Raw genomic sequence first — 12,920 nt, 5'->3', positions numbered from 1 at the left:
AATTTTCCCTTTTAACAGCTTATGGTGGGTGACCCTCCTTTGCATCATCTTCTGCCATGCCATTCTGCCTCTTGATGTCTTTCCCCTTATCCCTACCCTATGCCATGTGATGTCTTTCTTAAATACTTTATGCTTCTCAACCCCACTTCTCCTCAACTCTTTTAGAGGGTTAAATCCCTTTCAGCATTTAACCTGCTACCTAAGGACATGTCCAACCTTGTGGGATGTCCTCTTCCTACTGAGTAATTATGAGTTCCCCTAAGGAACTTGTCTTTCATATGCTCTCCCACTTTATTTCATATTTATTATTCCTGGAATTTCATACCTTTTGTTTTATCTGTAACCTCTTTCTAAATAAATCTACTTTTTGCCAAAGATAATGGCCAGTGTGAATTCTTTATTTGATCAAACCCCAAAATTTGGTGTTTCTCCTAAAGTGTACCATTTGGTGCCACATCATTTGCCATATCAGCCACATCATATATAGTAATGTATCATTCTAACTTACATATGTAAGAGTATGGTCTATTTACATTTGTGATAAAAACTCCATGTGAGTAGGGAACCCATCTTAATTACATCAGAGAAGACCAGTACTTCTAGTGAGAGGGTTATCAAGCTTATGTGTTTTACTCTCTTCACCTGTCATGAAGAAGTTAATATCAGATAATTCTATTATCAGATAACTCCCAGGCCACCTAGGAAAAAAACTATTTTTTAAACTTTTTAATTCATTTATTTATTTAATATTTTTCCCCAATTACATTCAAAACCATTTTTTTTACATTTGTTTTAAGATTTTAGGGGTTCAAAGCTTTCTCCTTTATTCCCACCCACAATTAAGAAACCATTTTTGAATTTATGTAAAACATTTCCATAAAAGTTGTGAAAGAAAACATAAATTTCCTACCCTAACAAAAATAAAAATCCTGAGGAAAAATTAAATTAAAAATATAGAGACAAAAAGAAATAGAGAATACTATATATATTCAGACATAATCAGTTCCTTCTTCATGTATGGATAGGATTTTTCACTAGAAGTCTTTAGGGTAATTGTAGATGATTGAACAATTGAGAATAACAAAATCATTTACACTTGGTCATCCCAGAACATTGCTACTATTTTGTATAAAACACATTTCACTTTGTTTATGGAGGACTTTCTAGGTGTGTGGGTTTTTTTGTTTGTTTTGTTTTTTTTTTTTTTTTTCCCTGAGAACATCCTGCTCATCATTTCCCAGAGAACAATAAAATTCTATCTGAGAAACTTGCTTTGAAAATTGTTTTTTTTTTTTTTTTTTTTTTTTTTTTTTTTTTTACAATTGATATTGCTAATTGTATTTTCCTTCATTTATTCTTTCTCATTTCACCCTGTTGCTTCTCAAAAGTGTTTTGCTACTTACTGGTCACTCCCTTCCCCAATAGGGCCTTTCTTTTATCATGCTCCCCACTTCCCATATTTCATTCCCCTTCTATTTTCCTGGAAAGTAAGATATTTCTATACCCCTATTGAGTATGGGTATGTTATTTTCTATTTGAACCAATTCTGATGAGGGGACTCACTCACCCTCTCCTTCCCCTCTTCTCCTCCATTGTAAAAACATTTTTTTGGACTATATTTTTAAGGCAGATAATTTGCGCCATTCCACTTCTCCCTTTCTGTTTCTCCCAATGAATTCTTCTCTCATCCCTTAATATAATATATTTTTTTAAAAAAATGTCCCTTTATATTTAGCTCCAACTCATGCCTTCTCTCTATAATAATGAAAACATTCTAATGAGATACAAGTTATCAAACTCCCATGTAGGAATGTAAACAGACAAATCTTATTAAGTCCTTTATGATATCACTTTCCTGATTACTTCCTTATATTTCTCCAGAGTCCTATATTTGAAAATAAAATTTCCTATTCAATTTTGGTCTTTCCATCATAAATGTTTTGAAAATCCTGTTTCATTGAATGACCATCTTTCCTCTGAAGGATTATATTCAGTTTTTCTAGGTAGATGATTCTTGATTGTAATCCTCTCTCCACAGCTCTTTGGAATATCATATTCCAAGCCTTCTTATTTTAATGTGGAAGTTGTTCAATTTTGTATTATCTTGACTGTGGTTCCATTATAATTGATTTGTTTCTTTCTGGATGATTGCAATGTTTTCTCCTTGACTTGAGAGCTCCAATGTTTGGCTATAATTTCCTGAGAGGTTTTTTTTTTTTTTTTTTTTTGAGATCTCTTTCAGAAGGTGATTGATATATTCTTTCAATATCTATTTTATCCTCTGGTTCTAAAATATCAAAGCAGTTTTCCTTGATAATTTCTTGAAAGATGATGTCCAGGATCTTTTTTTTTCCCCCTTTCATCATGACATTCAGGTAGACCAATAATTTTAAAAGTATCTCTCACTATGAAGTATTCTCTTTCTCTCCCTCTAAAGGCCTCCCTTCTGATGGCACCATTCTTATTTTAACTAACTCTGGTGGTTTATCTTATTAGTCAATGGCTTTCTCCTACCTCATAGACCAGTGGTTCTCAAACTTTTGTTTTCAGTATCTTTATCCTATTAAAAATTATTGAGGATCTCTCCAAAGCATTTTTGTTTATCTGCATTATATTTATAGACATTTACTATATTGGAAAGAAAAACTATTTTTGAATTTGTAGACCTTCTAACAGTGTGTCAGAGATCCCCAGGATTCTCTAGACCATACTTTGAGAACCACTATTATAGATGATTTCCTTTCTCCTGATTAATTGGGGGTTCTCTTGGGAAACTTGGCTTTTTTTTCTATTCTAACTATATGCTCTCCCATATCTATTTCATATTTACAGTTCCTTGTATCTATTGTATCATTTCATTTTGTTTGTAACCCTTCCCATAAATTAATCTCTTTTGTCAAAGACAATGGCCAATGTGAATGTGTTTATTTTGTACTAGGTATTACTATTCTAGCCACATCAGATTCATATGGAGATCAGGAAAATATTCTAGGAAAGAGTGATAATCAAGAGTTGTTCTTATAGAATATATAAGATTGCAAAAGGCAGAATACATTTGAGCTAACAGTTCATTAACACTATGAAGACCCATTTGAGTAAAAGCATAAAAATGGGAAAGTGATAGACCAAGCCATTTTCCTACTCAACCATCTCCTATGGTTCCCCATTTTCTGTATGATAAAATTGAAAGTTTTATTTTTATTATTATTTTTTTAATTCTTCATATCCTTGCCCCAAACTATCCTTCCAGGCTTCATTGGCCATTCCTCTTCCACCAACAATCTTTGATCCTTTTTCTCTGTCTCTCAAGCATGACGTTCCATCCTCTCTGTTTCTGTCTTTGCATTAGATGTTTACTATATCTGGAATGTACTTGCTCCTTACCTCCACTTCATAGAATCTTTCTTTTCCTTCCAAACATAACTAAAGCACAATATTTAACATGTCGTCTTTTCTGATCTCATTCATCATAATTTGGACATAAGTAACAGTATTGTTAATTATTATTAATGTTAATAAAATACCAAGTTTTAAAAATCAACATAGCAGGGAGTTGAAGGATGGATGAAAGGGAGCAAAGCCTGAAGGTAGGGAAATTATGAAAAATTCAAACTGATCTTCCAAAAGAAGTTAAAATCTACTAGAAGCAGATTTTGATACTTATTAAAAATAAAAAGAAACTAATCATCCTAACAAAGCAAATAAGTTTAATTTATACAGTAATGGATTCCCTTTTTTCTTGAGGTCTTCAAATGGAGTCTATCAGATGGACATTTGTCAGGAACAGGGGTGGAGAGATATTAATTCACGTTCTTTTGATTAGATGGTAACTCTTTTCTCTTTTGCCTCCAACACTGATTATTTACAACAGTGCCTCAGGACTTAGCTAGAATTAGGACTGCTCTTGGCCCATAGTGGGTGCTCCCTAGACACTGCTGAAGATCATGACTCACAAGTGTTCTATCTAGCGACTACAGCTTATTTCTTTCATGTATTTTTCTATTTCACTCAATTTAGGAAAGCCTGTCTAAACACAACAGAGTTGTTCCAGATTATCAGAAGGTCAGGGATGTAAGAATAAACATCTTTGATAAGTTAAACTGGATAATTTATGGGGAAGAAAACTATAGCCAGAGAAAATGGAATGTAGGAGGCATAAATTAAAAGGTTCATAATAGAATTGTTTTTGTTCCATTTCTATATACAGAGGTTTGTTTTACAAGTAAAGTTATAAATGACATAGAATAGCTTTGATGTTATTAACTTCTTAGTTACCCAAACAGACCATATAGTGTTCAGGCCTTATGCCTAACAAACTGAAATCATAGGTAGGGAGTTAATAGGAAATTAAAAGGAAAAATAATTAAATAGGGTTAGGATAAAGCCTGCTAGGATATGGCTGTAGCAATGAGGCAATAATGGAGAGTGGAAGAAGTACCTGATTTAGACTCCAATGAGTTAGGTCTGAATTCTGGCACTGCTATATAACAGCTAGGAAATCTTTAGCTCCGTGAGAACTAGTTTTTTTTTTTTTTTTTTTTTTTTAATACAAAATAGGTCTATTAGCCTTTGATTATGTACCTAGCAAGGTCATTGCAAGGAAAACGCTTTCTAAAATATTTCTTTCTATCTTTAATGCCTAGTATGTAATAGAGGTTTAATGCACGCTTATCAAGTAATTGATGATGATCCAAATCAGTTGAGGTATTAGTATATAAATACAAGATCTTAGTTGAGTTATTTTCTGTGTTTTGTACTCTATTTATAAATTTATGAGGATAGATTACATAACTTCTAAGTTCCCTTCCAGTTCTACATCTTCTGATACTATTAGTAGTTGTTGTGATCCTCTTATTACATATTTCAAAAAGGCCATCCAGTTGACACAGTGGATAGATAATCAGTCTTGAAGTCAGGAGTACCTGAGTTAAAATCTAGCCTCAGACACTTGATAGCTGTGTTACTCTCATCAAATCTCTTAATCCTTTTGCCTCATTTCTTCATCTTTAAAATCAAGTGGAGAAGGAAATAACAAATCTATCCAGTATCTTTGCCAAGAATTATGTGGATTTTGAGTTTATTTTCTTCCCATCTGAAGAAGAGGCCTATCAGACATCAGACATAATCAAGTTCCAGACTATCACATTTGAATAGATTGTCAGAAAGGAATTCTTTATCATTCTCCACTGTCTATCCCTCCAAACCCTGGATACCTTTTTTTTTCAAATAATACCTTTTTATTTTAAAAATATATGCAAAGATAGTTTTCAGCATTCAAAACTTTGTCTTCCACATTTTTCTCCTTTCTTTTCTCATACCCTCTTCCCCAAGACAGCAAGTAATGCAATATATAATAAACATTTGCAATTCCTCTAAATATATTTACACAATTATCATGCTGTACAAGAAAAATCAGATCACAAAGGGAAAAAATGAGAAAAAAAAGGCAAGCAAATAACAACAAAAAAGGTGAAAATATTATGTTGTAATTCACATTCAGTCCCCATAGTCCACTTTCTGGATGCAGATGGCTCTCTTTATCAGAAGTTTGTTGGAATTGACCTGAATCACCTCACTGTTGAAAAGAGCTAAGTACATCAGAATCGATTGCTGCATAATCTTATTACTGCTGTGTACAATGATCTCCTAGTTCTGTTCACTTCACTCAGCATCAGTTCATGTAAGTCCCTCCAGGTCTTTCTGAAATCAGCCTCTGTCTGATCTGTTCTTACAGAACAATATTCCATAACATTCATATAACATAACTTGTTCAGCTGTTCCCCAACTGATGGGCAGCCACTCAGTTTCTGGTTTCTTGTCACTACAAAAAGGGCTGCCACAAACATTTTTGCACATGTGAACCCCTGGATAACTTTTAACAACCTTTGAGATATTGTTTAGCATATCATTACACAGATCTGAGGTCTTGTCTGCTAGGTTCTTTCCATCTGGCTCCTCCTTAATTCTTCCCTCTGAGCTACTGAGTTCTTTCCTGGCACTTTTCCTGCTCCCCTGAGAAAGTCTTATGGTTATATTTCTCCTATAAAAGATGTACTCATGATGAAGATCTTTTCTAAGTCCTTTCAGAACTAAGCCCACTGTGAGGTTCTCTCTCTCTGTGTATATCTGTCTGCTTCTCTTTGTCTCTTTCTCTCTCACTCTGTCTCTCTCTCACGTGCTCTCTCTCTCTGTCTCTGTCTCTGTCTCCTCTCTCTCTGTGTCTCTGTTTTTCTGTCTCTCTCTTGCACGCATGCACGTGTGTGTGTGTGTGTGTGTGTGTGTGTGTGTGACGACTCCTGTTAATCTGTTAAACTTCTCTACAGATTTAACCCACCATTCAATGGCATACTCAAGCCTCATGACACATTCCTTTAATGGATTCTTCCAATCCTTGGCAATCCCTTTACTTGGCAATTCTATTACTCTCCCAAATCTATTTCATATTTCTTTACCACTCCTGGTATCTATTTTACCTCTTCATTTTGTCTGTAACCTTTTCCCTAAATAAATGTCCCTTTTGGCACCGTGAATGGTCATTGTGAATTAGACATATGTTTATTTTGAACTAGAAAGTACTACCCTGACCACATCAAGAAGCCTCCAAATGGGTTCATGGAGAGTTGGATATGACTGAAAAGGCTTAACAAGGAGAAGCCCTATCACTCAATCTGGAATGACATTTATGGATAAAATTGAATTATCTATTTCAAAGCAATACACCCTTGGCAAGTTACAATTCAGTGCCTAATAATTACCCCCCAAAATCATTGATTTGTAACTGTCTTTCTATTATATTTGATAGAATCAGTTTGAATATTGGGACCAATCTAAACTCATTTAAGCAAAGAGCCTTAAATTCAGGGCCTATCTAATCCAATTCTCTCATTTTACCAATAAAAAAACTGAAAGCGAAGTAGATAAATGATTTAGAGTCTTTGGCACATTAGAAAAATATAAGCTTGAGAACCAAAGGACTTTGAGAAGAGGGAAAAGGAGAGGATAAAGAAAAAGGAAAGAGACAGGGGAAGAAAAGATGAAAAAGAAAGGAAAAGAAGAAAAAAAGGAAGGAAAGGGAACAAAAGAGAAATGAAAGAAAATAAAAGCAAAGTAAGTAAAAGGGGAGGAGAAAGATTACAAAAAGGAAAGAAATGAAAAAGGAAAGGTAAGAGAAAGGATGGGAAAAGGGGGGGGAAAGGAAGAAGCATTTATTTATTTTAGCACCTATTTGTTTATTTATTTTTTATTTTTTATTTATTTAGCACCTATTTATTAAGCACCTATTATGTGCCTAGTACTATCCTAAGTACTTTACAAATATCATCTCATTTCATCCTCATGATAACCCTGTAAACCAACATATTGACATCAATAAGCTTGGAAATGTCCTGAGCAAGATAGAATACCCAAGTGTAGTTCATGGCAGACAAAGATGGGTTCAAGGAAGTGAAATGTTTAGATTTGCAAAGAAAAAGGCTCGAGGAACACAGCTATTTTCAAGTATTCTCATATGGAAGAAGGCTCGAGAACAGATGCTTAAACAGTGGGTGGAAGTTTCAAAGATGCAAATTGAAGTTTTGTGTTAGGAAAAGTCCCTAACATTGAATGTTCTAGCCAAAAGTAGAATGAGTAATGAGTTCATGTTTTCTAGCAAATGCCAAATGATTACTTCTGGTATTTATTTTGTAGTGTCAATTCCCTTCAGGGAGGGAATGATCACATAGGTATCTTCCTCTGCTAATTTCTCTGATTTTGTCTTTCATGTGAAGAATTTTTCTCCTGTACAACGCCATGAGAATGTACTTCACTGACACTTTCATTTTACCCCAATAAGGAGAAATCAGATCCAGTTCCTGCTTCCACTAAAATCTCCACTGTGCCCCTCTCGATACTTTGCTCCAGAAGTCAAATTGCCTTAAATGAAAGAAATAACTCCTCTTGCTCTTCATCCAGAATAGTTGCGAGTATGTCCCCACTTCTTCTTAATCTTTTGCCTCCCCTTTTCCCACTAGAGAAACTTCATCCCCTAACTTTCTCTTAACCAAAACAAACACAGGAGTCCCCACAAAGCTTCTATTAAATTATGTAGACTAAGGACTTTATTCCATGGAATATTGTCAACTGTTCTTTCTTCCCAAATTCTAGTTCTTTGATTTCTTTTGCACTATTAGCCCCTTAGATCCTTCTTTCTTTTGTGATTCTTCCTCATGTTTTCTTTCAACTCCCCATCAAATTTCTTTTTAAACCAGGAACCTTACCTTAACTGAGACAAATGAGAAAATAGATTTCATTATTTAGACTATTTTTGAAAATGACCCTTATTTACCTTTTGTATAATAGTCCTCTTGGGAGCACTTGAAAGTTAAATTCTTTACTCACAATTATTTTACTTGGCAAGAATTACTCAAATGTCTCATTTTGTTGACCGTGATCATTGTTCCTTGTTGATCAGACTTAGACTGGCAGGATGCTTAATTTAGAGAATTGTTGTTTTATATATCTTATACTATTTTGAAGTTTTATATGCCCTTTTTGAATTTCTCTTATGCTTTCTCCTGGAAGTGGACTTATCCTAGGCTCATTCATACTGACCTGTCCTCAGAATTGAAAGTCTTTCTCCTTGCTGCTTGCAAAATGGATTGTTTGGCACTGAAGTTCTGAAATTTTGAAACTACATGTCTTAAAGTTTCTTGATTGATGATCTGTGGAACTACCAGTCATGTACATGGCCTTTCATACTTATTTTTATAATATTTGGGAAGTTTTATTGTGTTAAAGTCATTAGACTTTTAATCTCTCACACACATATCTATTATTCTTCAATTATCTCTTCAATCTGTTCTTCAAAGTCAATTGTCATGACTTAGACCATAGATTATTTCGAAGTTATAGTCTTCTGTTTCTCTTCTGCTGAGTTTTCTTTCTTTTCCTGTATTTTTGATTTCTAAAACTTTCAGAACATCTACTGCTTACAATCTCAATCTGTCAAGCATTTTGTTTATCTTGTTTTTTGTTTGTTTGTTTGTTTTTGTTTCTGTTTTTTTGCATTTAAGAGCTGATTCCTGTCTTAAATCACATTCAATATCTTTTGAAATTTTTGTTTCATTCTATGATCTTTGGGGAATCCATGGGCTTTACAAGCATGTTCTCTCTTCCATTAAAGGTTCTTTATTTGCATTCCATTAATATATAATCCTTATTAACTTTTGTTTCACATATGCATACACACACACACACACACACACACACGCACAGATGAACAAGGTAAGGGAGAGCTTGCAGAATTTCAAAATCAATTCTATTTTCTCTCATAAACACACCATTATAGGTTTGGAACATTTAAGACTGTTTTGAAGCCATTTGATTATGTGATGTATGGCAAAACTCACCATTTTACTGAATATGTACCATCGGGGCATTCCTGTTGGACGGGATCATGCTTCTTCCCACCATCCCAACCCTAGTTTTGTTTAGCTTTAAACAAAGAACCAGCCAAGTTTAAACTTTGTTAAAGGTCATTCGTTTTTTTTCAGCAAACACTTATCCATCACCTGCTATGTGTCAAGTATTGTGCTCTATAGAGGCTGAAAATACAAGGACAAAAAAGTCATCTCTCCTGTCCTCAGGAATAGAAGGGCACATAATAAAATCTGGGTAGTTGGGTGGTGCCGTGGCTAGAGCAGGAAGACCTGAATTCCAATCCTGCTGTAAACTGGGCAAATTAATCAAGTCTATTTCCTTCAGTTAACTCACGTAAAAAACAACCTGGAGGATGAAATGTCAGACTGCTCCAAATGGACTCACAGAGAGCTGTACATGACTGAAAGAACAAAACAAAGATGATAATAATAATACAACAATAACTATACTACAAAATATAAGTTGACCTAAGGAGAAATTCAATTCAATTTAAAAGTTTTGTTTATAAGCTAAAGGCTTGGAATAGAAAGATCTTTTTTTTTTGGATATCCATGCTTTCAAGAAATTTACTATCTGTTGACTTGTTCTGCAATGTGATTAGAGATAGGAGATAGAGAAATAATAGAGAGATGATACAGATGATAGAGACAGATTTCAAGCTATCCACATAGATATCTAGATAGAACTATATAAGGGGATTGTAGGTATGAAACGGTACACACAGTGTCAAATCTGATCATTTTCTTTTAATTTTAATAATTATTTTCCCTTTCTCTTTTGTTCTTTGGCATGGGAGATGATTCTTTGGGTTAGTAAGGATTCCAACAGAAATATTATTAATTTTTTTTAATTGCTTTATGTCTATAGATCCAATGCATTTACAGTTGTACTTACAAACATGTAAATATGAAATTTAAATGCATACAAGTAGATATATATGCATATGTTTAAATATGCATGTATACTTATATATGCATATAAGTGTATGTAAGGAACAATCTAAATGTTTAGTCATTTATTATGCCCTACTCTTTGTAATACCATGGACCACAGCTATCCGGTGTCTAAATTTAGACTCGAACTCAATGTTTTCTGACTCCAAGCTCAATGATGTTATCCATCAAGCAGCTTTGCTATAGCCACATATATTTATGTGTATCTATAAATGTAACACTAATGTATTATAAGTTCACCTCTGGTTCTTGCTACTTGACAGATAACAAGCTCTGTGAACCCCGATTTCCCCACCTTTACAAAGAGAACTTGAATTAAATATCCATTGAAGTCTTTTTGAACTCTATTTTTCTGATGTTATAATCCTCTAAATAACTTTTTTTCCAATTATTAAGCATGCCCTAATATTCTAAATAGTCAAAATGCATTTGTGTTGCTATTAGTGATAGCTAAGGAAATAAACATTTCCATTGAACTCCATCCCAACATGAAGTATTTATTTTTCAAACATGAGATTTTGTTTTTAGTTTACAGGAAGAGGAAATTGTTGAAACAGTTCAAGAGAAAAAGCAGACCATATCGTCCTTTAATGTTTAATCATTCAAACCCAACACGAGCAGTCTCATCCAAACTGGAGCAAAATTGGACATTCAGAGTTACTTCAAGAGCTAGGGAGCAATAAACAATAGAGTGGGAAGAGGGATAGAAAGAAGATGGAACCCAGGGGTTCACTTGTGTTGGTTGTGACCTGGGATCTGCTCATTTACCCTGCAGTGGATGGGGCGGGTGACTCATGTAGAAGGCTTTGCTGGTTCTCCGGGATTAGCAAAATGCAATAAAAGCACAAAATTACTGTAATTTGGAGCACGCCTCTATGACACAGCTCTGCCTTTTTGTTTGCTTTTCCCTGGGGCAACGAAGGTTACAGTCCTATTAATAGAAGATGATACAATAAGAGGGAACATTGTCTGTTACTAGCTTCAGAAAATCAGGGACAGTTTATGACTGCAGAGTCCTTTGCTTTGGATAAGTAAATGTATATGTGTTTTTGCAGCAAGGAGATGGGGACTCAATTACTAATAGACCTCCGAGCTATCAGACATCCTACTTAAATTTGCTTTATTTTCCATCGCTTTCCATTTGGGTCCCTCCCCCCCCCTTTTAAAGTGTTTATTTCTTTGTATGTTTGGTTGAAAGGGAGGAAGTGATCCAGGACTGTGAATTCATCTCTGTACTGAATATTCATTTTTAGGCAACTTGTTCTTCTGATGGAGATCAGGATCTTGTGCATACTTGAGGCATAAAGATCTCCACCAATACTAAGACATGAAAGAAGCTGATAGTGGGTTACTCAGCCTCCTTCAAGTTCTTGTAACTTGAAAATCAAGAATTTTGTAAATAATCAAATGCTAAAAAAAAAAAAAAAAGCAAAAACACAACCCAAAAGAGTTGTGAAAATGTGTCCTGATTTTTTCTCAATTTGATGTGGTATCAGTTTAAGCTTTACTCTGTAGTATCTCATATCACATGACATTTATGGGAACATTTGAATTTAAAGAACCTTAGTAGTCATTGAGTCCAAACATGCATCCTACATGAAAATCTTTTCTTCAGTGTTCCCTCTGTGGACCTGTTAATCACCTCCTTTGCCAGGGGACTTGGACTCTATGGACACAGACTGCTTTTTTGTTTTAAGTCTCATCAGCATCCTCCTATTATTGCTGGATGTGTCCTCTAGCCAAACTGAAGTCTCTCTTAGCTACTAGGACACATGAGGACACTTATTATATCTATATTAACTTGACTTTTCTCCAATCTAAATTCTCTCAGTTCCTTCAGGCTATGTGCATGTCCTGAATGATTTCAGGTCCCTTACTTGCTCCTAATGAGGGCTGGAGTTAGAGAGAATAATACACTCTTCTCTCTGGATAAAGTGTTTTATGCAGCCCGAAACTTATCTTACTTTGGAAGTTTGGACTCCTTTGGCCTCTTAAAAACCCTCATAACTGCCCCCAAAAAATATTATCTAGGCATGCCATATCCCCCATTACACATATGTAGTTTTTTTTAAAAACTATATTCCTGAGTGTTCATTTCTATCTTATTAGAGGTGACCTAATGTTCTAGCTATCCAAGATTACATTGCAAATCTTAGCTTGCCATTAAGTGTGGGAGCTAGTCCTTCCAAGTTTGTGTCATCTGCCAATTTGATAAGCATATAATTCATGGCTTTATCCAAGTCACTGACAAAAATGGTAAATGTCCCAGTCTCTTCTTGTTTCCTTTGGCAAGATTAAATGATGAAGCCAACGCAATGCAATGTGATCCATCCTAATCCAACAAGTAGTTATTTAGTGCTGCTACACATGAAGTACTGCTGAAATTTCAGGAGCACAGAAACAAAAAGATAAAAAGAAAAACAAATTACCTGTGCTCTAGAGGAAGCACATAGTATAAGAAGAAAAGCTTATAATTGGTGACTTGAGTAAGGAAAGAGGAAGGGAAAGGGGCTGAAAACAAAGGGAGGAAGAGAGTTGTTGCTGGAAGAG

The sequence above is a fragment of the Antechinus flavipes genome, chromosome 5 (genome assembly GCF_016432865.1).
Source record: "Antechinus flavipes isolate AdamAnt ecotype Samford, QLD, Australia chromosome 5, AdamAnt_v2, whole genome shotgun sequence".
NCBI classification, from domain to species: domain Eukaryota; kingdom Metazoa; phylum Chordata; class Mammalia; order Dasyuromorphia; family Dasyuridae; genus Antechinus; species Antechinus flavipes.
The sequence above is the reverse complement of the archived record's forward strand: the minus strand, read 5'-3'. Positions refer to the sequence as shown.